This window comes from Urocitellus parryii, chromosome 15 (genome assembly GCF_045843805.1).
Source record: "Urocitellus parryii isolate mUroPar1 chromosome 15, mUroPar1.hap1, whole genome shotgun sequence".
Taxonomy (NCBI): Eukaryota; Metazoa; Chordata; class Mammalia; order Rodentia; family Sciuridae; genus Urocitellus; species Urocitellus parryii.
In genome coordinates this window covers 2761968-2789908 of record NC_135545.1, presented here as the reverse complement: position 1 = coordinate 2789908, position 27941 = coordinate 2761968, and the positions used below count along the sequence as shown (strand labels likewise).

Here is a 27941-nt window from a genome sequence, read left to right as displayed (position 1 = left end):
TCTCCTCTCTGGATGCTGGAGTCTTCAGAGCAGGCGCCATGAGGTCCACCCTGCCTGTCCTCCTCTGCCTCGGTCAGTGTTGGTGGAGGGAGGGACACAGGCTGGGTGGGGAGGGTCCCAGGTGCCAGTTTCCGGGAAACCCTCAGGTTTTAGGTCCATATGGTACCAAATGGCTGCTGTGACCACAAGGAACAATATCCTCCCCAACACTGAGATGCCAGCTCCTCACGGGGACCTCTCTTCCAGGGCTGAGTCTGCTACAGAGCCCCCGGGGGTCTTCAGGTGAGGGCCCTGCAGCCTCCCACGTCCTGCCCAGGCTCAGCCCCTGGGGTCTCAGGAGAGAAGGGAGCAGCCTGGGCCGAGGGTGGTGACAAGGTAGGGCAGTGGGACCTGGGGTAGGGACAGGCCAGGACCCAGCCTCTGGTTTTCTTGCAGGGACCCTCCCCAAGCCCAACCTGTGGGCAGAACCAGGCCCTGTCATTCCCCGTGGAAGGTCAGTGACCCTCTGGTGTCAGGGATCACTGTACACCCAAGAGTACTGTCTCATTATGGAAAGGACCTGGAGCCCCACATGCAGAAGACCCTTACAGGGTCCAGGGAACAGGGCCATGTTCCCCATCCCCACCATGACTGCCCAGGATGCAGGAGGGTACCAATGCTACTATCAGAGCCTTGGTGGCTCATTACATCGCAGTGACCCCCTGGAGCTGGTGGTGACAGGTGAGTGGACACTCAGGGGTCCCGGCCCCGGCTCTGCCTCAGGAAAGGGGTCTACCCCAAGGGGTCCCTCTCACAGCCCATTAATGGGGGAGGAGGGACCCATGACCACCTGCCTCCTTCTCTCCTAGGATTCTACAGCAAACCCAGGCTCTCAGTCCTGCCCAGCCCTGTGGTGACCTCAGGAGGGAACGTGACCCTCCAGTGTGCCTCATGGAAGGAATTTGACGGCTTTATTTTGGTGAAGGAAGGAGAACACAACCTCACCTGGACCCTGGACTCACAGCAAAAACCCAGTGGGCAGTTCCAGGCCCAGTTCCCCGTGGGGCCTGTTAACCGCACCCACAGGTGGACATTCACATGTTACGGCTATTTCAGGAGCAAACCCCAGGTGTGGTCAATTCCCAGTGACCCCTTGTACCTTCTGGTCTCAGGTAAGGAATTCCCATCCTTCTCTCCAATATTTGGTGAGGCTGCGACCTTGTGGGCAGAGACCCAGGTGTGAGAGGGTGACCTGCAGGGAGGACAGGGGAGGCAGGGGGTTGGCAGGATCCAGCCCTCAGCCCAGGCTCCTCTTCCTCCAGGGGTGTCCAGGAAGCCCTCCCTCCTTTCTGACCAGCATTGCCCTGTCCTGCCCCTGGAGAGAAACTGTCCCTCAGTGTCACACTGACATTAGCTATGACCAATTTGCTCTGTCCAAGGAGGGGGCCCAGGACCTCCCCCAGCGCCCTGCCCAGCAGCCCCAGGCTGGGCTCTCTCAGACCAACTTCCTGCTGGGACCGGTCACCAGGTCCTACGGGAGTTAGTACATGTGCTACAGTGGACACAGCCTCTCCTCTGAGTGGTCAGCCCCCAGTGACCCCTTAACATTGAGGTCACATGTGAGGAGCCCAGGGGTGCAGTCAGGGACCCAGCCTCTGCACAGCCCTGTTGGGGAGCCCCAGGAGGTGATGGCCAGGGTGATGTGGGGTCTCAGGAGGGAGAGAGACAGGGAGGTACAGAGAGGACAGAGACAGGGGACACAGGGACAGGGAGAATCAGAGACAATGAGACAGACAGAGAGCACAGGGTCCTCAGAGAGAGGCCTGGGGAGGTCTCAGCTCAGAACAAGCTGGGGCCACCCTCACCCTCCTTCCTCTCTCCAGGACAGCTCCCTGTCACACCCTCCCTCTCAGTGCAGCCTGGTCCCACAGTGTCCTCAGGGGAGAACGTGGCCCTGCTGTGTCAGTCACAGATCAAGATGGACACTTTCCTCCTGTGCAAGGAGGGGGCAGCTGATCCCCCCCTGCGTCTGAGAGCAGAGTACCGAGCCCCATGGTACCAGGCAGAGTTCTCCATGAGAGCTGTGACCCCAGCCCTCGGGGGGACCTACAGGTGCCATGGCTCTCACAGCTCATCCCCCTACCTGCTGTCATGGCCCAGTGCCCCCCTGGACCTGGTCATCTCATGGGAGTGACCCATGACCCCATCCTCTGTGACCTTAAGGATTCCCTCAGGGCCCTGCCCAGGACAGCTCTGGGTGGGATGGGAGTGAGGGGCCTAGGGAGGGTCGGCCAGCGGGACTCACCCCTCAGAGAGGAGGGGCCAGCGGGGTCCTCCAGCCTGTGCACCCACCCACCACTGGAATCAGGAAGGTGCAGGTGGGCACAGGAGGGTCCTGGGGAGGCCAGGCAGGTAGGAGAATGGGCAGAGACAGTCCCCATGGGCAGCCTGCACCCCTCACCCTCCTGTTCTCCTCATTCCCAGGACCCTCTGGGGGACCCAGCCCCCCACCCTCAGGACCCAGGTCACCAGCTGGTGAGTCTCAGGGGCCTCTGTGCAGACAGTGTCCTGCATTCTTGGGCAACCAAGAATCACTCTGAGCTACACAGTCCAGTTGCAAACTCAGCTAAGCTGTGTCCAGGGCACTGCAGAGAATGGTCAGGGGTCTCAGGCCCTGGGGCTCAGGGCTGGGAGGCATGAGGGGGAGGTCCAGGCAGAGGTGACCCTGGGCCCAGCCTGGGGAGGAGCAGCCAGCTGAAGTGGGGGGCAGGCAGCCCAGCCCTCACCTCCCACCCACCCCAGGAGGCCCTGAGGACCAGCCCCCCACCCCCTCGGACCCAGGACCCCAGAGTGGTGAGTGAGGGGCTCTGGTGGGAGGTGGGGTCCAGGGCAGGGCTGAGCTGAGGGGGAGCAGCCCCCTCTGGAGATGCTGACGGGGACCAGCCCCTCCCCTCTGGGCCTCAGTTTCTCCCAGGGCAGAGGAGAGGCCTGGCCCTGACCTTCAAGTGCCTCTCAGGCTGACCTTGGCTGTGCCCTGTTAGGAGAGGGGCCTCCAGGGACGCCTCCAGGACCTGAATCTGCAGGGCTCTGTCCCCTCTGTGCAGTGACAGTGACACTGAGCAGGGGAGGGCTCAGGGCCATCGGGGTGTCAGGCTCTTTCCCTCCAGCTCAGGGCTGAGCTCTGGTGGAGAGAAGGAGACTGGGAGTCAGACCCCCCCAGTTCAGGCCCCGCTCTGCTGCTTCCTGCTGGGTGACTGGGCAGGGGACCCCCCTCTGAGCCTCAGTTTCCTCATCTGTGCCTGGGGGGTCGGTGGCAGTGCCATGATGCCTGAGTGACAGGGTTGGAGGTGACAGGTGGAAAGACCAGCAGGGCTGGCACACAGTAGGTGCTCAGGTAAGCAGCGTGGCTCCTCGTCCACACCCCTGCCCAGGACTGGGAAGGAGTCTGAAGATTCTGGTGGGGGTCTCCATTCCCCTCCTCCTGCTGCCCCTCTTCCTCCTCCTGGGACACCAGTGTCGGGGACAATGCAGGAAGGCAGGTGAGTGGGGAGGGGGGGACGTGGTGGCGTCCCAGGGGAATTAGCCAGTTGTGCTCAGGGCACACAGGATGGGAAGCCCTGGTTGTCACCCTGAACAGCAGGACCACCCAGGAGACCCAGCAAGAGCCCGTGTAGGCCTCACAGGTCTGCCTTCTTCTCCTCACACAGGGCTCAGCACTGCTGTCACCGCCCCAGAGGCCACCCAAGGCCACCAGGTGACCCGCCTCTCTTCCGCCCTCCTCTCTCTGCCCACTTCCCTCTTCTCTCCTCCCAGCTGATGGTGCTGATGGGCTCTGGTCGGCCTCCTGCCCTGAGGCCTGGGTTTTGGCCTCTCTCTTCTGCCTCCTCCCCCTGCTGAGCTCGCTGCACCTGCTCCTGAGGAGGAGGTGGACCTGGCCACAGCCCTGCCCTGCACTGGCCCCCTCCCAGCCACACAGATGGCCGACTCCTGGGGGTTTGCTGTTGGCCAGGCTCTACTGGGGGCTTGGGACAGCAGCAGCAAACACAGTCTGGTGCTCAGACACAGGACAGTCCCAGGACAGACAGACAGGGCAGAGGCAGACAGGCGTGGGGAGACCAGGCAGGGTGACGGCTGTGAACCAGGACAGAGCCAGGTGGGGTGGGGGCCATGGGCAGGAGCAGGAGGGGTAACTGGACAGTCAAGGAGGCTTCCCTGGGGAGGACCTGGACAGAGCCCTCACCACAGGGACAGGCCTGAGAGCATCTCAGGAAGAGGGTCCTGCCAAGGGAGCAACAGTGTGAGGCCAGTGGGCACAGGCTGACCTGTCCAGCAGGCTCGAGTCCAGGTGGCTGCAGGTGATGCATGAGGAGCAGGTGTGACAGGTGGCAGGGGCACAGGTGGGCAGGGCTCAGTCCTGCAGGTGCCTCTGCTCTGGCAGAGCCTGAGAAGCCCCTGGAAGTTCTGCTGGGCATGGAGAGCTGACTGCTGGCTGCAGGTCCCTCCAGTCCCTGTGGGAGGTGAGGGGCACAGCCAGAGTGGACTCAGGAATCACCTGCCTCTGTCCCCTCCACAGAGCCCTGCAGATGAAGACCCCTGGGCTGTCACCTGTGCCCATAATCAGGGCCATTGTGGACTGTCCACTTATCCGCTGAGTCAGGGCCATTCCTGGTCATGAAGGATACATCACAGGGAGAGGACAGCCTGAAGGGTTTCATTAGGGTCCTGTCCCATCCAGGCCCCAGCTCCCCAGACACCAGCCTCACCTGTCACCACTCTGTCCTCACTCCAGGTGGCTGCATCTGGTGCCCCCCAGGGTGTGACCTACACCCAGCTGAATTACCTCAAGCTCAGACAGGAGACAGCCACTCCTCCTTCCTCCCACTTAGGAAAATCTCCTGCTCTGCACAGTGACTACGCCACCCTGGCCTTCCACTAGCCCAGGACACCACTCAGATCCCACGCTGCAAGGACAGGGACACAGGGACCCCAGCAGGCACAAGACAGCCCATGGACATGCAGCTGGTGTCATGGTCAGCCTGGGGCCTGACATGCATGGCCAGGAGCATCTGCGACCTGCTGGAAGTCACCTGATTCCCAGTCACAACAACTGGTCCCCAACCATGTGCCACATTTGGCCATTTTATTCTCCTGGTCACCAACAGGCAAGGGGAGGAGTCACAAGGCAAGTGAGCCAATGTGTGATGGGAAAGTGCATCCAGCTGGTGACACACAGAAATGAAGTGACTTTGATCAAAGGAAACTTACAATAAAGTTCAAAATGTGCTGGGGTGACCCTGGGGAGTCCATGTCACCTGCCTTCCTGCTGATTCTCACCTCTGGCTGGGACCCCTCTGTCCAGCAGCATGACCTGGGCTGAGTGGCAGCCTGCAGGGGTCCCCTGCCCACCTCAGGAAAGCGTCTGTGGAAAGGGGAGCAGACCTGGAGCCACCCAGGAGCCCAGTGGGAGCAGAGCCTGGGGACCTAGAGACAGAGGAACAGAGGGAGGGACAGGGAGGTGCAGGGGGTGGGAGAGGGGCACCGACACCCAGGGGCATGGAGACATGGAGGGGAAAGACAGAGGGCAGGGGGACCTCACTGACCCAGCTCCCGGGAGGGGGGGGAGTCCCCAGCTCACACCTCCTTGTCCCCAGGGTCCACAGAGAACCCCCCTCCAGGTGCCCCTTGCGGGGGCTCTGCTTCCCACTGCCCTGTCCTCCTCCTCCTCCTCTCCTCCTCCTCCTCCTCCTCCTCCTCCCTCTCTTCCTCCTCCTCCTCCTCCTCCTCCTCCTCATCCTCCCTCTCTTCCTCCTCCTCCTCCTCCTCTTCCTCCATCTTTTCCTCCCCTCCTCCTCCTCCTCCTCCCTCTCTTCCTCCTCCTCCTCCTCCTCCCTCTCTTCCTCCCCCCCTCCTCCTCCTCTTCTTCCTCCCCTCCCCTCCTCCTCCTCTCCACCTTCTCCCTGTCTCTATTGCCCTCCTTCTTCCTTCTCCTCCTCTTTTCTTCTTCCCCTCCTTCCCTCCTTCTCTCCTCTTCCTCCTCCTTCTTCCTCCCCTCCCTCCTCCATTGCCTCCTTTCCCTTATTCTCTGTCCCTCCTCCTTCCCTCCTCCCCCTGTCCTCCTCCTCCCCTTAACTTCCCTCCCCCACCCCTCCCCCTCCCCAGCCCCTCCCCTCCCCTCCCCCTCCCCCTTCCCTCCCCATCCCCCTACCCTCCTCCTCCCCCTTCCCTCCCCATCCCCCTCCCCTCCTCCTCCCCCTGCAGGATGGTGCATCCCCTTGTGATCATTCCTCCTCTCCCCTCCTCCTTTCCCTTCCCCTTCACTGACTCACTCTCCCTCTACCTTCTCACACTCCTCATGTTTTTTCTGAGGCTACCTTTGGGGCTCTGTTTCTATGGGCATGAATTCAATGGGAAAAATCACCCAAATGTGAATTCTCCCTTTCCCTAGCAAATGTAGGGATCCTACAAGAAAACCTCAAAGTTGGAGTTCTTAGAACCCAAGGCCATACACCCCTGTGTCCCAACCTCCCAGGCTTATTTCTCTTGATGGACCACATTCACACTTAGCAGGAATCATTTCAAAAAGCAGATATAAAGAATGTTCTGAGTCTGTTTGACTCTTATATTTTCCCGGGTTCAGTCTTGGTCTCGGCCCAGGATCAAGAAACTCTCTTCCCCTGTCCCAGGCCCCAGCCTCCTTCTTGGTGGTCGGCCTGTCACACCTCTTAGTCTCCAGAATGAGCACACGCAGACTGTTCTTAAGACTAAAGTCAAGAATTCCATCACTTGTGATGGTTTAGATGTGACTTGTCCCCAGAAGCTCACGTAGGAGACAATGCAAGAGCTTTCAGAGGGACATGATCAGAGGAGGAGTCCTGTGGCACCTGGTAACTTGATCCAGGCTTAATGCCCTGATTGGTGACTGGGCAATAACTGTGGGCAGGTTGGCACAGCTGGAGGAGGGGTCCCTGGGGCTGTCCTGTGGGTTTCTGTCTGGTCCCTGGGGGGAGGGAGAGGGAGAGAGAGAGGGAGAGAGGGAGAGTGAGAGAGACGGAGGGGGAGAGAAAGAGTGAGGGATAGAGACAGGGAGGGAGAAAAAGAGGGAGGGAGAGAGAGGGGGAGAGAAAGAGTGAGGGATAGAGACAGGGAGGGAGAAAAAGAGGGAGGGAGAGAGAGAGGGAGGGAAAGCGGGAGGGAGGGATAGAGAGAGAGGGAGGGAGAAAAAGAGGGAGGGAGAGAGAGAGGGAGGGATAGAGAGAGAGGGAGGGAGAGAGAGAGATAGAGGGAGGGAGAGGAAGGGAGAGAGAGGGGAAGAAATATGATTCTTCTGACCCACCAGACGATGTCATAGGAATCTGAGTGACCAGATGTTTCCTCCTGGGTCTTGGTTAGCCCTTTGCAATTCTGATAACCAGGAGACTCTGTGGTGGTCAAGGACTGGTCAGTAGAATCCTAGGGATGGAAGTGTTTCACGTTCATCTCACCACAATATGGAATTAAATATTCATCAGCCAATGTGTTAGAGTAATTTTTTAGTTGTTTATTTATGAAAATAGAAACCAGCTTACCTCCATGAGGTTCATACCATAGCTGAGCACCTGCTGTCACACACACACACACACACACACACACACACACACACACACACACGTTAAAGAAGAGTGATGACAAGTTCATGGAGAGATCTAAGCAGGACAGTGCTGTAAACACTCACAGAAGCTACTACTTTTCATTCCATAGCGTGTGCAGGACAGGGATCCTCAGTTCATTTCATTGGTGACATTTGCTCACAGTTGTGTAGTGAGTGGGTGGACCGGCCAGGGACAGCATGGCCCTCAGCCCTTCCTGGAGGCCGTGCTTGGCCTGCACTTGAGGGTCCACTGGGGCCTGGACCATCTCTGACACGGGAGGGAGGGTGAGAAGTGCTGTGGGTCCTGGATGTGCGACCAACCTCCAGACACACAGACATAAAGCCACAGCTCTGGGCTGGACAGTGGCCTGCGGAAATCCCTGCAGGCCCAGGCCACAGCAGGAAAGCAATAGACAAGTTGGGTTTCATGGAAACTTTCAGGTTTTGTGCAGAGGAGACAACATCGTCACTGGGCACAGGTGCACACCTCTGTGATCCCTGCTCTGTGGAGAGCTGAGGCTGGAGGATCACAGTTGGAGGCCAGCTGAGCACATTTGTGAGGTCCTGCCTCTCAATTTAGAAAGGGGCCTGAGGACGTAGCTCAGTGGTAGAGCACCCCTGGGATCAATCCCCAGTACCCTCCCCACAAACAAAGAGTACCACTAGAGTAAGGAAGACTCCCACAGAACAGGAGAAAATATTTGCAAATCATACAACCAATCAGGGATCAATCCCCAAATACATGGATAACTCACAGAACTGGAACTAAAAAAGACAAGAAACAAAGGGAATCCCAATGCAAACATGGCAAAGGAACAGAGCAGGGTGACTGGAGCATGTCTGTAATCCCAGCAGCTCAGGAGGCTGAGGCAGGAGGATCACAACTTCAAGGCCAGCCTCAGAAACTAGCAGGGCCCTAAGCAACTTGGTGAGACTCTGTCTCAAAATAAGAAATAAAAAGTCTGAGGATGTGGCTCAGAGGTTAAGTGCCCCTGGGTTCAATCCCCAGCAACCTCCCCCTAAAAAGAGGAAGCAAAGGACTAAAAATGTCCTTTCTCCAAAGAAAATACACAAATACCTAATAAACCCAAGGGAAAGATGCTCAACATCCCTCATTTTTACCAAAATTCACATCAAACCACAATGAGAGGCCCCTGGTACCCATGAGGGGAGCTACTGTCAAGGACAAGGGTCTCTAAACACTAACAATGAAAGGCCCAGAACCATCTCAAGGAGCCTTCCACCCCAGATCACCTTGACGAGACCCCCAGGGACCGACGTGGTCCAGAAGGTGGGAGGTGTGCACACTGTGCACTGCACAACTTGGTGAGAGCAACGGAGGGAGGAGCAGCTAGACAGAAAGACAGCCCTTGTTCATGGACTGTTGAAATGCCCAGAGTCTCTGCACACTCGCGGCCGAAGCTATCAGAATCCCAAAGGCATTTCTCACAGAAATAGGGTCCTAATGGTTCAGATGTAATCCCCAAAGACCTCGAACCAACGATCTGATGTAGTGATATGACAATGAAATATCGTCATTTACATAATATATTTAGTCATTTTACCAAGTTAAAGGACAGATGGAATTAACAGAAAGTAGTGAATTTTGAAAGATATTAAACAGCTGACTCAAGCCTGGTGGTACACCCCCCGTCTAATCCCAGTGGCTCTAGAGGCTGAGGCAGGAGGATCCCAGGTTTGAGGCCACCCTGGGAACCTTAGAGAAAACTCACCAGGACTGGGACATGGCTTGGGGTAGAGCACTCGCATACCCAAGTCCTTGTGCAGGGCTGAGGTCAGCCCCAGGTAGGGGAAGGAGATGAAAGGACTGAAGCCCACTAAGGTCAAGAAGGGCAGAGTGACCAGAGCTGAACCCAGGAGCACCAGGGCGGGCTCCAGGTGTCCGGGGAACGTGATGGAAAGGTGGAAATGACCCCCAGGACACGGTGGATGTGGGGCAGGCCCAGGTCACCCAGCCTCTACTAAATGGGAATTGTTGATGAAGAGCACACAAGTAAGGAGTAGAGGATTCACTTCACTTCTACACCATCCTGTGTGAGTACCCATGTTCATGTGCTGGGGCCTGGTGCCCAGGACAAGTTGCACAGACCCAGGAAGGTGGTGAGACGTGATGAATGTCTGTGTGGGTGCTCATGGCCACAGTGGGCTTGCAGTGTCCACAGGGGGCTGTGAGGGGCCGAGCGGGGCCTGGGAGGGGCCTGTGCTGCACCCAGGTCTCACCTGACAGCTGCCCACCCCCGGCCCCTTGTTGGGGTGAGAAGAAGCTGGTCACCTTGCTGTGGGGAGAAGGGAGCAAACCTGCAGGGTGTGAAGGTCCTGGTGACCACATCCTGCTCACTTTGCAGCTTTGCTCAGCTCCTGCATCCTGTCCCACAAGATGGCCCCACTTCACCCACCTCCTGTCCCTGCTGTGCCCTGGAAGGGGAGACAGCAGAGGACATGGTGGAAAGTCCCTCCTGAAGACATTGGGCCTCCAGAGCCCAGGCCGGAGGAGGGAGCCCTGGGAAGCTGAGGGTATGTACTGACGGAGCCCAGTGTCACCACTGAGTGACAGACCGTCATGGGTGGCATTCACAGGGGGATGTATTATCTCTGCTTTGGGTGTCGGGGGCACTAGGGGAAACAGATCTGAACTATGGTAGAGGCAAGGGTTTCCTGCTCAAAAAAAAAATGTCTTGTCCCAGGGAGAGCAGGAAACCCACATCAGAATCTGGAGTAGCCCTGGGCGCAGATGTCCACTATAGACACAGTGATTGACCAGGCTCAGGGACTTGCAGAGATTCAAGAAACCAGGACACTTTCAGACCACTGTGGACTGCCTCCCACAGAACCCAGCACCTGGGTGCTCAGAAGTCTGCTTTGACAGAAGCACAAGGTCCTCAACAATGGTCCACCACGCTGAGTCTCCCACTGAACCTGAGGTCACTCCATCTCCATGGCACTGTCTGCTGTGCTAACTGGTCAATGGTGTTCCATCAAAACCACGTCTAAAGGGGACAAGGCGGTGTCATGGGAGCTAACAGTGGGTGAAGACGTAAGAGGTGTGGACTCACTCCTTAGGTTGATCCGTACTGCTTTGTTCAGGACCATGGTGGACAACAGGTCCCCTTCTCTTAGCTGCCCAGCACACCTGCTCCTTGTCTGAGAAGAAGCTACTCCTGTTGTTTTCAATCTTCATTTGTGTGGAGATTTCTTCCTTTCTATTTCCTCCGTCCTGTGAGTGCTCACCTATGAGACGAGTCTCGGCATACAGTTGGACTCTGTGTTTTGATCCACTCTGCTCATCTGTGTCTTTTAATGGGGGGTGAGACCATTTACATTCAGTGTTCGTATAGACTGTGTCCGTGTTTCCTGCCATCTTGGTGTCTTGCTACATTGGATTCCATCCTGGGTCTCATTTAGTGGATCACTTTTCAGGGATATCCCTGTACGGGGGGACTTCCAGATTTGGTTCTGAGTTCCTCTGTGTGCACTTTATCTGGAGGGTTCTTTAGTTCTGGGAGGTGGTCATGGATTCTTTCAGTTTATCCTTGTCACGGAGTTTTATTCCCCTCCTTGAACTAGAAAGGGAGCGTTGCTCAGTGTGGTGACCTTGGCTGGCAGCTGTTTCCTTACAGAGCTTGAAATATCTCACTGCAGTCCTCCTTGATTGTCGGGTCTAAAGGGACAGGTCAGAAGGAGTGTTGCTGGTTTGCTTCTAAATGTGACCTGAACTTTCTCTCCAGAAGTTTCATATTCTTTCCTTATTTTCTTTTTTCCCCCATGGAGGAAATGATATGAAACATTTATTTGATATATTGAACAAGATCAGAGCTAAGTAACCCAACTCCACTGCAGCACAACAAGGCAATCGCCCCTCGACCCAGTGTAACATGGAAATGCAACCTGCATAAGGCACGGGTCATGAAATAGCACGACTGCTGCTGCCTTCCCAGGACTTCCAGCCCCTACCAGGTGACAGTGAAATACCGACGGTCCCCATAGTTTTATTGAAATCAATCATTTAAAGTGTATTTTTAAAGATGAACCAAAATGCCTCAGTCTCAGTGACCATATATTCACCTGAAATTCACTTTGATCTATGTAAATGAGATTGATTTACTTCCCACTAGTGAGTCTTTATTTTACTCACACTGCAGCAATGGATTTTCCATACTTAGTGTCTGCCTTGCCCAATGTCAAAGGAAAAAATCCAAAATGATTAGTAAAGAAAGATGTAGGGAATAACACGATTTCTAGTTTTAAATATTTTAAGGTTTAAAAAGTGTTTGAAGTTCGTAAGTCCTAGTAGGAAAACATGATCTGAATGGACACCTCATGGCCAACCCTGTGCAGTGCTCCACCTGCCCTGGCTGCTCAGGGGCAGGTCACCTTGAGAGCACCCAGCTCTCCTGATGAGGTCGGAGGTCGCCACAGCCACTAAGTGATGGATGGAGCTTTTCCGCAGTGAGGGTTGTGTGCTGGGCATTCTGCTTGACTCCAACTTTGGCTGACAACTGACTGGTGAGATGCCTAACCTGTGGGTTGCTTTGACATCATGACATCTTTGCGGGGTTCTGGGCCACGTCCTGGAAGGCCACCCTGACTCCGGGATCCTGCATGGCTACAAGAACATGGCAGCATGCCCCCGGCCTCTCCAGGCATCCCCCCGGGAACGCACCTGGGGAAGAGCCGACCTGAGCTCCTGCCTGTGGTCAGCTTCCTCCTCCCTCTGGGCCTCTCTGCTCTTCTGGAGCCTTCTTTACCCCTCCGTTCTTCCTTGGATCTCTCGCTCCTCACGATTTCGCTCACGTCTCCTCCCATGTTCTGCCGTTTTCTGTGCCCGAGGTGGACCTTCTTTCAGCATGGCCTTAGGTCATCATCCCACAGGCAAGGCCAAGACGGAGGGCTGCCCTACCCGTGGCCACACGTCTTGGGCTTTCCCTGGCCACTCGCAAGGCGGAGCTGAATCACGTTGGTTTCGATGGCTCTGTCACAGTCTTGAACGGCAGCATTTGGCTTCTGCAATTGGATGAAGACCCTGGCTCTCTCGGCCTGCAGAGTGGCCAAGCGAGGATTCAGCTGAGAGCCCCTGGGGCTTCCTGTAGCTGCCACCATTCAGGGCTCCCGGCAGCCCCTTCCTTCCCTGGGCTTGGTCCATCATCTCCGCGGTTACCTCTGCATCTTCTCCTCCCATTTCCTGAGGGGCCTCAGCGTCTGGCTCCATTTCACCTTCGCTATCGATTCCTGCACCACTTTCCTCACCTGACGCTCCTCTCTCTCTGTTTGCTTCTGTCTTCTTGCTCTCTGATTTCTCTTCCTGGATGTTTCCTTCTGTTTAGGCTCATGAGCAGCAGGTGGGACTTCCCAGGCCCTCCCCCCTCTCTCTCAGGAAGCGCATCTCTTCAGTTTGCGGGATCCTCCTTTTCAATAATCCTACTTCTTAACTGAAATGGTCTTCTATATCCTGTATTCGCCCTGTTGTTTCAGTGCTTAGATCTTTTTATTCATTGAACATTTTAATCATCAGTTTCTCATGATCTTTCTCTGGAATTTCTTCCACTTTGATATTCTGGCATCCTTTGTTGGGGGATCCTGAATTTGGGGGTCAGTTTTGATGCGTGTTTCCTCCTGTTGTCAGAGACCCTGGAAGTGAGCATCAGCTGAGGTGTAGTCCCCTGGCTCTTTTCTAAGCGTATCTTGGGTGTGTACTTCTCTTTTGAGTGAGGGGACTTCCCTGATTCTGACATGTGTGTAGACGTCAGGGTGGGAGCCGAGGTGCCTCTAGTTGTTTCTCCCTGGGTCCTGGTGGCTGGTTGGGGGTTTGACTTCCCTGTTCTGAGTTGGAGTAATGGTACATTCAGGTGGAGTTAGATCAAGGTGGCATGAGGGTCACTGTTGCTTGATGGAGGTGTATTTCCCAACAGCGAGATCTCTCCTCTGTGACCTTCAACTGTCCCTGGAACTTACAGCCCTCTAATGTCAGCCACAGATGTGCCGCCTTCAGATGCAAACCCAGTGTCTATGTGACATCTGTCACACGACCTGCCACCTCTGTGGGAATGGGGGTCAGCACTTCACATCGGCAGCAGCAGATCAGGCGTTAGACAGCAGGTGTCCGCCACGTCATCTGCTGTGTTAATGATGAACGCCACACGGAGGGGATAGGAGTGACATAAAGTAGTGTAAGAAGGTGAGAGAAAGCGTGAAATGTCGTTAAAGTGATCAGAGGGGAGGCAGGAAATAGGTGCAGACGTAAGAAGAAATGAGGATTACCTGACAGTGCTGGGAAAGAGAGGGGGAGAGGAGGGGGAAACGGGGCTGTCCCCGAGGCCGGAGGGCGAAGAAGGAGGGAGAGGAGCCTCAGGACCAGGCTGTGGGCAGTCGAGCAGGGCAGGGTCACAGTAACTCGGACCCCTGTCCAAATGCACCCACCTCGGACAGGTCAAGTTCCAGACGTAACCAGGGCAGAAGGAAGCTGAAGGTGGACAGGGAAAGTGGGGTGAGTGGGTCGGTGTCCTGGGAACCTGTCCGTGCAGGGAGGACAACTCGCACACCACCCCAGACGCACCAAGTCTGCACAGCGGAGACAGGAGAAGTGATGTGATGAAGTGAGGTCTGAAAAAGTCACCAACATTTCAAGGCCAGGGCATGGGGTGCCCAGCACTTCCCCCTGCATGACACCCAGGGCGTCCTCTCCCAGGGCAGCCGTCACCCACACAGGGAAGTGGGTGGACCTTGGTCATCCCTGAAGCCCACATGCTGAAGCCTTGGCCACCCGCCGTGGTGCTATGGGAAGTGCAGGAAGCTCAGAGGTGGGGCCTGGCGGAAGGGACGTGGGCCCTGGGGACGAGCCCTTGAGGGGACGTGGGGACCCTGGCCCTCCCTGGCTCCCTTTGCTTCCCGCCTGCCAGGAGCTGAGGGCTTAGCTCCTCCGTGGGCTTCCACACGTGCTGCCTGGGCAGGGCCAAGGGCACAGGCTGGCCACCAGGACGAGGCTCTGCCCCAGGAGCCGCAGTGGCCCTTCCTCTTAGCGGCTTCCTCCCTGGGGCTCCCAGTGGGAGGTGAGGGGCACAGCCAGAGTGGACCGAGGAGCTGCCTGCTCTGTCCCCTCCCCAGGACACTTCAGATGAAGACCCTGTGGAGTCACCTGCAGCCCCGTGGCACACTCCTGATAGGGGTGTGGGGGGGTCCCCTATGTCCCCAAGTCAGGACCATTCCTGGTCATGAAGGACACATCAGAGGGAAAGGACAGCCTGCAGGAATGCCAGGTGGGTCTTGTCCCCTCCAGGCCCCAGCTCCCCAGACACCACCCTCACCTGTCACCACTCTGTCCTCACTCCAGGTGGCTGCATCTGGTGCCCCCCAGGGTGTGACCTACGCCCAGCTGAAGGACCTCAAGCTCAGGCAGGGGACAGCCACTCCTCCTTCCTCCCAGGGACAGGAGCCTCCCACTGAGCCCAGTGTCTATACCACCCTGGCCTTCCACTAGCCCAGGACACCACTCAGATCCCACGCTGCAAGGACAGGGACACAGGGACCCCAGCAGGCACGAGACAGCCCATGGACATGCAGCTGGGTGTCACGTCCAGCCTGGGGCCTGACATGCATGGCCAGGAGCATCTCAGACCTGCTGGACGTCACCTGATTCCCAGTCACAGTAACTGGTCCCCAACCATGTGCCACATTTGGCCACTTCATTCTCCTAGTCACCAACAGGCAAGGGGAGGAGTCACAAGGCAAGTGAGCAAACGTGTGATGGGAAAGTGCATCCAGCTGGTGACGCACAGAAATGAAGTGACTTTGATCAAAGGAAGCTTTCAATGAAGTCTCCAAACAGGACAGGGCCTGGGTTCTCTGCTCTGTCCCTGAGAGTGCAGGTGAGCTCAGCCGCGGGGACTCAGGGTGGAGCTCCCCACCCTCCCGCTGCCCCAGCCCCAGCACCTCTCAGACCATCAAGGTCAGCAGGGCACATGGCCACGAGCACACCTGTGAGCAAGCACTTTGCACAAGAGCAAAGGTATGGAGTAACCCTGGGTGTCTCAACAGATGAGTGGAAAATAAAGTGGTCTATGTCCAGGGTGGAGTTTGCTCACCATAAATAAAGAGGAAATCATGCCATTTGCAGGAAAGGAGATGGAGGGAAGAGCATCGCGTTAAGTGACAAAAGACAGACTCAGAAAAACAAGTGCATGTTCTCATTCAAGTGAGAAAGGTAGAGAGAAAGGGGGGAAATAAACAAGAAAAGAAATGTCAAAAAGACTAAGGGAGGGCTGGGCTGTGGCTCAGTGGTGGAGCGCTCGCCTAACATGTGCAAGCCCTGGGTTCCATCCTCAGCACCACATAAAAGTAAACAAACACAATAAAGGAAAAGACTAAGGGAGGTGTGCGAGTCGGTAACCCCAGAGGCTCGGGAAGCTGAGGCAGGAATATGGCAAGTTTAAAGCCAGACTCAGCAACTTAGTGAGGCTCCAGCAACTACAAGCACCTGTCTCAAAATAAAAAATAAAAAGGGCTAGGGGTGTGGCTCAGGGGTTAAGCACCCTAGTTTTCAATCCCTGGTGAAACACACACACACACACACACACACACACACACACACACATACACACACACGGGAAAAAAAAGAAGAAGAAGAAAAAGAGAGACTAAGGCAGCCACTGCGGTGGATTACATAGATGGGGAAGGGGCTGAGGGGGAGGTCCTGGTCAGTGAGACCCATCTGAGCTGTCACATGCATGTCCTGGCGTGCCACAACCTAACTTGCCCCTCTGCACAACTGAAACCCACCCAATAACAGGAAGGAAGGAGGAGCAGAAAAAAACCAGTGAGTCCAGGTAGCATTTCAAAACCAGAGCAAATGGGTTGAGAAAGGGAGACAAAAGGCGATTATAATCACCGAACAATGAAAATTTGGGGAAATACCTAAACAACATAAATGTATAAAATTGGCCCTTCTAAGCCCAGTGACTGCAGGTACCTTACAACAGGGGCCAAGGGCACCACACCACGCAGGGAACACGGAGCAGCAGCCCTTCCAGCGGCTCAGGGCGCCCAGGGCCAGGCTGCAGCCAGTACCCACCTGACATGTTGCAGCAGAGAGGACAGAAGGACCTCAGCCTGGACCTCTGCTAGGACCTCAGCCGGGACCTCAGCCGGGACCCGGTGTCCTGTGTGGACCTAAGTGGGGACTTCAGACTGCACCTCATCCAGGACCTTATCCGGGACCTCAGCCGGGACCTCAGCCAGGACCTTAGATGCAGGTGCTGCTGGACACGCAGGGGACCCTACCTTGCAGGAGATGTCCAGGAGCAGCACAGGGTCCCATGGACAGGGTGGAGCAGATGGCATGAACCACAGCCACTGCCCCAGGAGAAGGGCTTCACGCCTCTCATGCAGGTCCTGCACCCTGGTCCAGGAGGGCAGCTGTCCACGTGGCAGGAAGGACACACAGGACGCAGGTCATTGGGAGGAGCAGGGGCCGTGTTCCACGTCCCCTCTGGGAGCTGCCCTGGGCTGCACCAGGTCCCCACACCCTGGCTGGCTGCAGACACTCAGGAGGCTCTGGCCTGTGTGCTGGTGTTCACTCAGCTCTAGGGGCAGAGGACGGCCACTGTCACTGGGTGGAAATCAGGGGCAGCCGGACCTGCCCCTCCTGGCTGCCCCCTCCCAGGTTCAGTGCTGGAGGTGCAGCCTGCCTGCTCCTCAGGCCCCTCCACCACGGGGGGACACACGGCTCTTTGGCATTTTGTAACCCACACACGATGAGTCCAGCTCTCTGGGGGACACTGTGAGGGTCAGGCACGCTCACCCTGAGCAGTGATGGATCAGGTGTGAGGTCACCTGGGGCAGACCCTCACCCCTCTGTACAGACAAACCTTCCCGCCCTGAAGTCAGAGGCACACTAAGAGTGGCCTTTAGAGCAGCATGTGACCCATGAAGTGAGGGGCTCCAACCCAGCCACAGGCCCTGGACCCTCTGTGGGGGCCACTAGAGCAGAGAGCAGACGTGACCAGGTGGCGTCCCAAGCTCATGGTCACTGTGAGGCTCACTGTCTCCCCAGGTTGACAGGATCCCGTCCTGAAAAGGGTCATGCAGACCAAGGAATCCAGCTTGTGGAGGTGAAGCACGGAGTCCCCAAGCATGTCACTGCAGCCATGGTGACAGGCCACCCTACATGACTCCACCCACTACTATGTGCACAGGACACCACAGACGGGCACTGGACTAAAGCATCCCCAGCACCATCAGCAGGGACAGCGCTGGCCCTGCTGTCACCTCCATGCGGGAACCCTGCTGTGCCACTGAGTGCCTCACACACCCTCTAGGCTGGCCCTGGGTGACCCTGGGTGAGCAGCCCGCTGCGGCCCTGGGCAGGGTGGGCACCTGCCCTTCTCTGCTGCGTGGGGTCCTCCAGGAGAGGCCACGGACCCTCAGGCAGTGGCTTTGGCAGAGACCAGCACATGGGTCACAGGAAGACTGGGAGGTCCCTAGAGCGCAGGGCGATGGCCGTCCCTACAGACTGCACAGTCATGGAGCCAGGGTCCATGTGGTCGTGGGCAGGTGGGCGGGAACACTGCTGCCCACTCCAGGGGCTCAGTGACCGCCCCCACAGTTCTGATGGGGTTTAAAACAAGGAACTAGACAGGTCCACACCCAGGGGAAAGTCGCCGTCCACAGGCAGATGTCACTCACGACCATCTTTGGGGCGATGTCAGGTTGCTCTTGTGTGGGTCGAGGCCACCTGCCACCGTCCACCTCGACTCTGAGACTGCACAGGCCTGAGGGACCTGGGGGTGGGACCAGCGTCTCTGCTCCATGGAGCCCAGGTCCCCTGGGCCTGCTCCTGTTCTGAAGGCAGCTCTTCCCAGCTCCCCTCCACGAGGCCCTCCCCAGGTTCCAGGTGTGTCCAAAGGGCAGAGCTCACCTCCCCTTTACCTAAACAGAAGAGGAGCCATCTGCTGCTCAGCCGCCCCCCATCACCACCTGCAGGAGACCCACAGGAACCTGGGCCTCAGGGACCCCGGGGTCCCCCTGTGACATGTACCTGGACCAGCACCGCAGGATGAGCCTCTGCCACACACGCTTGGGACAGGCCAGCGGGCTCTGGGATGGTGCCTTGGGGTCAAGGTTGGCACACAGCTCAGGGGACAGGAGCCCTGGGACCTCAGACCCAGGCAGCGGGCATCCAGGCCCAGGCCCCTGCCCAGGAGCCTCTGTGGGTCTCCACACTAAGGTGGGAGGGGACAGAGCCCACAGGTGAGGCCCACCTGAGGGTGCTGCTGTGTCAGCCTGGGTCTGCTCTGGCCACATCCTCCCTGGTGACAGTCGGAATCCCCTGGGGAGGGTCACTGACTCCTGCAGGTCCAGGTGAGGAGCCCAGTGGCTGGAAGAGGGTAGATGACAAGGCCACTCTGCCCCAGGGGGTGCAGGAAACAGGTCCCCATTAGCCCAGGGGAGACCAGGGAACAGCAGAGGAGTGGGGACAGGGAGGAGAGGAGGGGTGGAGAGGTTCAGGGAGGCTAGGGAGGAGGGAAGGCAGCAAGGGGTGGGGAGGGAGAGGAGGCAGGGGAGGGAGAGGAGGGAGGGGAGGGGAGGGGAGGGAGGGGAGGGAGGGGAGGGAGAGGAGGGAGGGGAAGGGAGGGGTGTGGAGGGGAGGGAGGGGAGGGAGGGGAGGGAGAGGAGGGAGGAGAGGGAGGAGAGGGGAGGGGTGTGGAGGGGAGGAAGGGGAGGGGAGGGAGTGGAAGAAAGGTTTGAAGGGGAGGGGGATGAAGGCTGATCACTGAGGCCCAGTTTCTCATAGGGGGTGGGTGGGATAAGGGACAGTCACACCCAGGCCCTTCTGAGAATACCTGGTTGAAAAACTGACAGGAATATTTAAATACAGGCAAATCCCAGACCAAACACTCAGACTGAGTCAGAGGTGACCTTTTTACAGAATGACAGTGCATTCTGCCATGAGCTGACCCCTCTGCTCACACAGGGATGGACCCGAGGCCACAGCTGAATGAGGGAAGAGCAGATTCACCAGAACTCAGGCCACTAGTCACAGCCCTGCCCAGTAGGTTAGGACAGAGCCCAGACAAAGAAGGGACTGCAGAGGGGGAGACAGGACACAGAGGAGGCAGGACACCCACAGAGGAGGGTCTCCAGGGAGACGGGGTGGGGGGGGGGTGCTGCTGCCTGAGAACAAGAAAGAAGAGCTCACACAGGACCTGCTCAGCAGACAGGCCCACACTAGACCAGGAGCCCCCAGGTCCTGCCCTGGCCCCTGCGTCCCTCTGTCCCCACACTAGCTCCAGCTGGCTCACAGCCAGGTGCTCAGGGTCTGCTGCTCTGCGCCCACCTGCAGCAGGAACCTGCACCTTCCCCAGGGCACCTCCAGGGCTGGGAGACGACTGGCCCAGCAAGGACCAGAACCCTGTACCCAGGACGGGCTGAGGGAGCCCCGGGAAGCCCTGGGAAGAGGACCAGCCCCGGGTCACCCTCACCTGGAAGGGGCCGGCTCAGGAGGGCACCAGGGAGTTAGCTGCTGTGTCCTGGCCCTGGAGGGACGAGGACAGGTCAGGAGACAGCAGAAGGGGTGAGAGGGCAGCAGTGCTGTCTGAGCCGCCTGCAGGGAGCCCAGGCCACCCCACCCAGTCCTGGGGACAAGAGCCAGGCTCTGGGAGGGCAGTTCCCCTTCCTGTGGGCAGCTGATGTGACACCCCACACAGGCAGAACCCGGCCTCCAAGTGGCCACACCCTGTGTGTGTCTGTCCTCCAGCTCTGTGACCTCCTCCATCTGGACCCTGGGACCACGGGAGGACACACCATGACCCCCACCCTCACGGCCCTGCTCTGCCTGGGTGAGATGTGAAGGAGGGAGGGGACACCCTGTTCTGGGGGGACCCAGCCCACAGCCAGGCCCTGGCCATCAGGAGACCCAGGGCCCAGGAGGCTGTGGGGGGACAGGGCCTGCTCAGGCCTCAGGGGTCCCCCCTCACAGGAACTCTCTTCCAGGGCTGAGTCTGGGCCCCAGGACCCGAGGGCAGGCAGGTGAGTGTCCCCAGCTGTCCAGGTCCTCCTCCTGGGGACCAGGAGCCACCCTGGGCAGTGGGTGGAGAACAGAGTTGGGGCTGAGGCTGGGGAGCCTGGAGGGGGCTGGGCTGAGGGCTGGGATCTGAGGGGCTGTGCTGGGACCCAGCCTCTGATCCCCTTGCAGGGACCCTCCCCAAGCCCACCCTGTGGGCTGAGCCAGGCTCTGTGATCTCCTGGGGAAGGCCAGTGACCATCTGGTGTGAGGGGCCCCTGGAGGCCCAGGACAGGGGGAGGCAGGGGTTGGCAGGGTCCAGCCCTCAGCCCAGGCTCCTCTTCCTCCAGGGGTGTCCAGGAAGCCCTCCCTCCTGACCCAGCAGGGCCCTGTCCTGGCCCCTGGAGAGAACCTGACCCTCCAGTGTCACTCAGATGTCACCTATGACAGATTCGCTCTGTCCAAGGAGGGGACACAGGACCTCCCCCAGCGCCCTGCCCAGCAGCCCCAGGCTGGGCTCTCTCAGGCCGACTTCCTGCTGGGCCCTGTGAGCAGCTCCCACGGGGGTCAGTACAGGTGCTACGGTGGACACAGCCTCTCCTCTGAGTGGTCAGCCCCCAGTGACCCCCTGGACATCCTGGTCTCAGGTGAGGAGCCCAGGGGTGCAGTCAGGACCCAGCCTCTGCACAGCCCTGTTGGGGAGCCCCAGGAGGTGATGGCCAGGGTGATGTGGGGTCTCAGGAGAGAGAGAAACAGGGAGGGGCAGAGAGGACAGAGACAGGGGACACAGGGACAGGAAGAATCAGAGACAATGAGACAGACAGAGAGCACAGGGTCCTCAGAGAGAGGCCTGGGGAGGTCTCAGCTCAGAACAAGCTGGGGCCACCCTCACCCTCCTTCCTCTCTCTAGGACAGCTCCCTGACACACCCTCCCTCTCGGTGTGTCCAGGGCCCACAGTGTCCTCAGGAGGGAATGTCACCCTGCTGTGCCAGTCAAACTGGATGGACACTTTCCTCCTGTGCAAGGAGGGGGCAGCTGATCCCCCCCTGCGTCTGAGAGCAGAGTACCGAGCCCCATGGTACCAGGCAGAGTTCTCCATGAGAGCTGTGACCCCAGCCCTCGGGGGGACCTACAGGTGCTATGGCTCTCACAGCTCATCCCCCTACCTGCTGTCACGGCCCAGTGCCCCCCTGGACCTGGTGGTCTCAGGTGAGTGACCCTGACCCCATCCTCTGTGAGCTCAAGGATTCCCTCAGGGCCCTGCCCAGGACAGCTCTGGGTGGGATGGGAGTGAGGGGCCTAGGGAGGGTCGGCCTGTGGGACTCACCCCTCAGAGAGGAGGGGCCAGCGGGGTCCTCCAGCCTGTGCACCCACCCACCACTGGAATCAGGAAGGTGCAGGTGGGCACAGGAGGGACCTGGGGAGGCCAGGCAGGTATAGGAGGATGGGCAGAGACAGTCCCCAGGGGCAGCCTGCACCCCTCACCCTCCTGTTCTCCCCATTCCCAGGACCCTCTGGGGACCTGACCCTACCATCCCCAAGGCTGGTCCCTCAGTCCGCATACCTCACAGGGACCCAGGACTCCCCACCCCACTGTGACCTAGCTCTTCTGACTGTCCCAGTGGATCTCTGCTTCCTCTTCAAACTTTTCAGAGGACAAGATTCAGGGGTGTAGAGGGTCAGGAAACCCGGGCCCCAGGGCTCAGGGCTGGGAGGCGTGAGGGTGAGGTCCAGGCAGAGGTGACTCTGGGCCCAGCCTGGGGAGGAGCAGCCAGCTGAAGTGGGGGGCAGGCAGCCCAGCCCTCACCTCCCACCCACCCCAGGAGGCCCTGAGGACAAGCCCCTCACCCCCATGGACCCAGGACCCCAGAGTGGTGAGTGAGGGGCTCTGGTGGGAGGTGGGGTCCAGGGCAGGGCTGAGCTGAGGGGGAGCAGCCCCCTCTGGAGATGCTGACGGGGACCAGCCCCTCCCCTCTGGGCCTCAGTTTCTCCCAGGGCAGAGGAGAGGCCTGGCCCTGACCTTCAAGTGCCTCTCAGGCTGACCTTGGCTGTGCCCTGCTGGGAGAGGGGCCTCCAGGGAAGCCTCCAGGACCTGAATCTGCAGGGCTCTGTCCCCTCTGTGCAGTGACAGTGACACTGAGCAGGGCAGGGGCTCAGGGCCATCGGGGTGTCAGGCTCCTTCCCTCCAGCTCAGGGCTGAGCTCTGGTGGAGAGAAGGAGACTGGGAGTCAGACTCCCCCAGTTCAGGCCCCGCTCTGCTGCTTCCTGCTGGGGACCTGGGTGAGCCTCAGTGTCCTCATACCTGGGTGGGTGGAGGGGGTGGTGGTGCCTGTCACATGATTGACACTTGCCGGTGTCATGCAGTTGCTCTGGGGCTCAGCTGAACTTTGCTCCAACGTGACTCAGACACAGTCCTGACCTCCCAGAGCACAGAGAGGGTGAAGGACCAGGGAGAGGAGCAGAGGGGACCCTAAGGACCAGGAAGGGCTCAGAGGGGCTCCAGAGACTCCTATGGTGAGAATGAGGCGAGGAGGTGGGTCCCAGGCAGGACGGGGCTCCTCAGGTCACAGGTCCCCTCCTCTACTTGGTTCTCAGGAGCCACTGAGACCATCAGACCAGCGCAGAGCAGCTCAGACCCCAGCTCAGGGGAGTCGGGAGGATTCTCAGCTCTGGGACTGGACTCTGAGGGTCACGTCCTGGCCAGGGGAGGTGGCTGCCCTGGGTGGACATGTGGGGATCCTGGCCTCCCTGACCTCTGACCTCTGTGTCCATTTCCCAGCCTCACCTCCCCAGGATTACACAGTGCAGAACCTCATCAGGATGGGCGTGGCCGGCCTGGTCCTGCTGGTCCTCGGGATCCTGCTGTTTCAGGCTCAGGACAGCCAGAGAGGGACCCGAGATGCAGCCAGGAGGTGAACAGGAGAGAACAGGGCACACTCAGAGTGCAGAGCTGGGAGAGGAAGGACCCTCAGGAGTCTGAAGGCCACCTGGACAGGTGGGGCCGCACCTGAGACTGTCCTGGCAGCAGAGGTGACTGGGTGCAGGACCAGCTGGGTGCTGGCTGCAGAGTCTTCCCCACCATGCTGTGCACACCCAGGGCTGGCCCACCGCTCTCTGCTACCCTCTACACACCAGTCCCCACTGGGAGCTGTGAAGATGCCCCTGACACACGGGACGTGCAAGCCACAGGCTGGTGTCTGAGGGACAGTGTAACAGGTGCTGGTCCTGTGGACATGACTGTGAGAAATCACATTAAAACCCTGAGAGTCCTGCTGTGTGTTTGCTCTTACTGTCCACGTCCCTTCCTCTCACCTTCCACATGCAGAGGTAGCACCATGTCACCAGGTCGTGGTGCTCAATCCAAACATCTCTGTTTACTCCTGGAGTATAGAGAAGCATCAATCCCAGTGTCACCTAGAGTCACCTCCTGACATGGCTCCCTGGGTCCTGCAGGGTTTCTCTCTTCATGGAATCACTAGGTCATGTATTGCCCATGGTGACATTGTGAACAGAGCCATTTCAATGAAGGGACTTGAGAGTCCACTGATAGTGCAGAGACTATCAATGAAGGTAAGGCACCCTCCAGGCCTTCCCTTCACTGGTAGTGCAAGTGGTTGATGGCGTGCACTTTCCTGCCCCAGGACCTTGGCTTAGCATTTCAAGGCAGGTGGGCTGCAGGCAGAGCCCCTCAGCGTGGGCATGAGCAGCCGCTCTCTCCCTCCACCTTGAGGGGAACTCCCAGGGTAGAGTGTGGGGCGGGTGCTCTTTGCTCTCCTCCTTCTCTGTCCCGGCCCTGGTCCTGCCCACCTGGTCTCTGCGTGGTCCGCAGACCTGTGTCCGTCCCTCTGCAGGTGGGCTGGTGGCCATCGTCACCCTGGATTCCTGCACCTGAGCTCAGGTGCTCAGTGGCTCTCCTGCCTGGTCCTGGGTGGCGTCTCTGAGGTCCTGGGTCTGGGGTCTGGTCTGATGGTAACTGGGGACCCCCTGTCATTGTCCTCCCACTGGGTCTCTGTGTCCTCCTTTCTCCTCCTGGTGCTTCAGGTGCAGAGGTGACCCCTGTGTCCCTTGGTCCTGAGGCTCTGACCTTGCAGTCCTGGTTCGTTTCCAGTCTTGAGGTTTCCGCTGCTGCAACCTCCAGCTGAGAGCTGCCCTCGCGGTGCCATCCCTAGCGCCCCTGAGGCCCATCCCGTGTCCTGCCAGCCCTTCCGGCCTCTGGTGGCCCTCTAAGTCTCTTCCTGGGATGCCCCTCTGTTCTGAGAGCTGCTCCCTGTCAGCAGAGCCCCGGGCATCTCTGTGACTGTTTTAGATTCCTGTTCTCTCCACTCCCACCCCCTGCCTGTGGGCTCCCAGGGTGGCCCTGTATTTCCAGCTGTGTTCTCCCCCTGGGGCACCTGGGGTCCACTTCCTGACCACTAGACCTGTGCTGGATAGGGTCAGCCCTAACAGACACTGGAGAGGTGGGAAAGGAGCTGCAGCCCTCAGGGTCCTGGCCACCCTTCCGCCCCCAGGTGCCCCTGGCCAGGGTTTCACCCTATTTGTTGCAGAGGGTTAAGACGCCAGGGGAGCGTGGCCTGCGGGCTCTGCAGCAGGGGCTGTCCCTAACACTGGACATGTGCATACTTCTGAGGAAGCCCAGGTGCCTGCTGTGGCCTGGCCCTGCCCGCCTCCTGCAGGCCTTGGGCTCCTCCTGTCCTGCTGTTGCAGAAGACAAGCTGTTGGCCCTGGGTTCCTCCTGCAGCCCCCAGGGTGCACCTGGAGCCAGCTCCTCTGGCCCAGTCCCCCAGCATCATCCCCTGGGGTGGCAGTTCCTGTACATGGGCTTTTCAGGAAAGCTAAGGTGTGCGGCTGGGCATGTGTCCAGCAGTGCATGGTCAGCTCTGTCTCTCCGTGAGCAGGTGCCCTGGACAGGGAGCTTCACAGTGCTTCTCAGGGTTTCTGTCCCACATAGGGGAGACCCGAGGGCTGCAGGGGGCAGGAGCTGGCCCGTCCCGTCCAGGTCAGCCAGGCTCTGGTAAAGCCCCAGCAGGCGGGCTGTGCAGGTCCCTCTCCTGCAGAGCTGGGACAAGGGCAGAGCGCCCAGCATTGGGTCTCAGTGGACACAGCAATCGTCCACCTGGACCTGGGGACAAAGCCAGGATCCTCTCAGGTCCCAGCCTCGCCACCCCATCTCCTAAGGAGGTTGCAGGTTAGCCAGGACGGAGCCCCTCCCTTGCACCCTGTACCCCTGACCCAAAGCCCTCTTGGAGAGGGTTTGTGATGACCTCCTCAGGACGAGGAAACGGAGGGCCAGAAGAGGGTGTTCCTTCTCACAGGTACATGGGCAGGGGATGAGGACCACCAGGAGGTTTTCCCCTGCTGCCAGGTATTGAACCTCAGGTGTCCTCTCCCACTAAGCTCTCGCCCCAGGCTTAGCCTCTTGCTCAGTTTCTTAGACCTCACTAAATTGCTGAGGTGGCCTCAAACTTGTCATCCTGCTGCCTCTGTCTCCAGAGATGCTGGGATTGCAGGGCAACCAGGAAGTTCTACAGTTCAGCTTCTGCAAAGCCACTGTTATTCCCCAGATGTGACACAGCAAAGGGTGGAGGTAGCAATGGGGCCCAAGGGGACAAGCAGTGCAGAGAACGGGGGAGGGGTACTGGAGAGAGAAAGGGAAGTGGATGAGGCCAAAGTTCAGCAGAAAACAAACCGCACTCCAGAGACTTTAAAGAGACTTGTTATTTATTTATATATTTGTACCAGGGATTGAACCCAGGGGGCTTTATCATGGAGCAACATCCCTAGTCTTTTTATGTTTTATTTTGAGACAGGGTCTCACTAAGTTGCTTAGGCCACTAAGTTGCTGAGGCTGGCCTTGATCTTGCCATCCTCCTGCCTCAGCCTCCTGAGCTCAAGAATCACAGCCCTGGGCCACCAGCCTGGCTCTTGTTATGTCCTTCACTTTCCCTGCGTCTCTGTGCTCATCCCAGCAGGAAGCGCCAGGTGAGCTGCACAGCCAGGTGCTCAGGGTCTGCAGCTCTGCCCTCCCTGAAGAGGGAGCCTGCGTCTCCCCAGAAGCATCTCCAGGGCTGGGGGATGGCTGCCCTGGCTAGGGGCTGACCACCCTGTGCCCTGGACAGGCTGCAGGGGATGGAGCCCCAGGGAGGCCCTGAGGGGGGAGGCCCAGCCCTGGGTCACTCTCACCTGGAAGGGTCTGGCCCAGGAGGGCAGCAGGTGTATTTGGTGCTGTGTCCCCTGGAGGGATGAGGACAGATCAGACAGACCGTGGGGGTGGACAGAGGAGACCCCACTCTGTCTGAAGGGCCTGCAGAGACACTGCATCCTGAGATGTCCACGTTCCTAGGAAAACAAGACCACGCAGGGAGGTGGGCTGACCCTTCCTGTGGGGCTCAGGAGCCACAGCCCAGGAGGGAAGCACTGGCCCCAAGGGCTGCTTAGTTCCCCTCTGCTGACACAGAGCTGTGGCCAGGGCAGCCCAGCAGGGGGCGCCAGGCTTCCTCCCTCCCCTGGCACAGCAGGGGCTTTGCTCTGTGTGTCCTGCAGGCCCCTGGCTGGGCTCCTGGAGGTCAGTGTCATGATCTAGGGATGCACTGTCCTGAGCGCCCCTTTAGGGTTCCAGTGTCAGCACTGCCCACAGGTGGCCGCCACAATTTTTCAACCACTGCGTTTCCTCTGCTGTACAAGGAACTAAACCAAAACTTCTCCAAAGACATACCAAAGGCCAAAAATAACACAATGTAAACCCACCCTGCTGCACTTCTCCAGCCAGCAGGGAAAGGCAGCTGCACAAGGTTCCACCTCACTCTCTCAGTGTGTCCGTCATCAGGGTAACTACAGTGATACATTCTTTCTAATCAAAAAAAATTAAAACTATGACTGTCTTTCACTTTTTGATGTCTCTATTGCTGTGACTTAAAGTTCTAGTTCACTGTTCTCTTCTACTGCAGGGCTTAACTAACATCTGGGTTATATTTCTATTCTATGGCACCTTTTATATCTAGAAGTTCCATTTAGTCACACACACACACACACACACACACACACACATCCCTTTTCCAACACCTTCTACTTATTTGTTAAATTTTGAAAATACAGAATACCGTTATAATAAATAGTTGGCGTTTGGTTTGTGGCTAGGACTGACCCCAGGGCCTCACACGTGCAAGGCATGTGCTCTCCCACTGAGCCACCCCCTCAGCCCCTGTAACAACTGTTTTACTGTCTTCCTTTACCAACTCCAACATCCTGGTACTTCAGCTGGTACCACACAGAGAGCCAGCAATCCCAGGACCTCAGCAAAGGAGAGGTCTCATGAGACCAACCCC

At 58.3% G+C, this 27941-nt stretch overlaps 3 pseudogenes; 2 read left to right on the top strand and 1 right to left on the bottom strand.

Annotated features, from left to right (window-relative positions):
- Positions 1-23619, top strand: part of LOC113178458 (leukocyte immunoglobulin-like receptor subfamily A member 6) — a 51696-nt pseudogene extending 28077 nt beyond the window's left edge.
- Positions 39-21903, top strand: LOC144250425 (leukocyte immunoglobulin-like receptor subfamily A member 6; annotated as a pseudogene).
- Positions 4388-16695, bottom strand: LOC144250426 (hsc70-interacting protein-like; annotated as a pseudogene).
- Positions 23620-27941: the final 4322 nt, after the last annotated feature.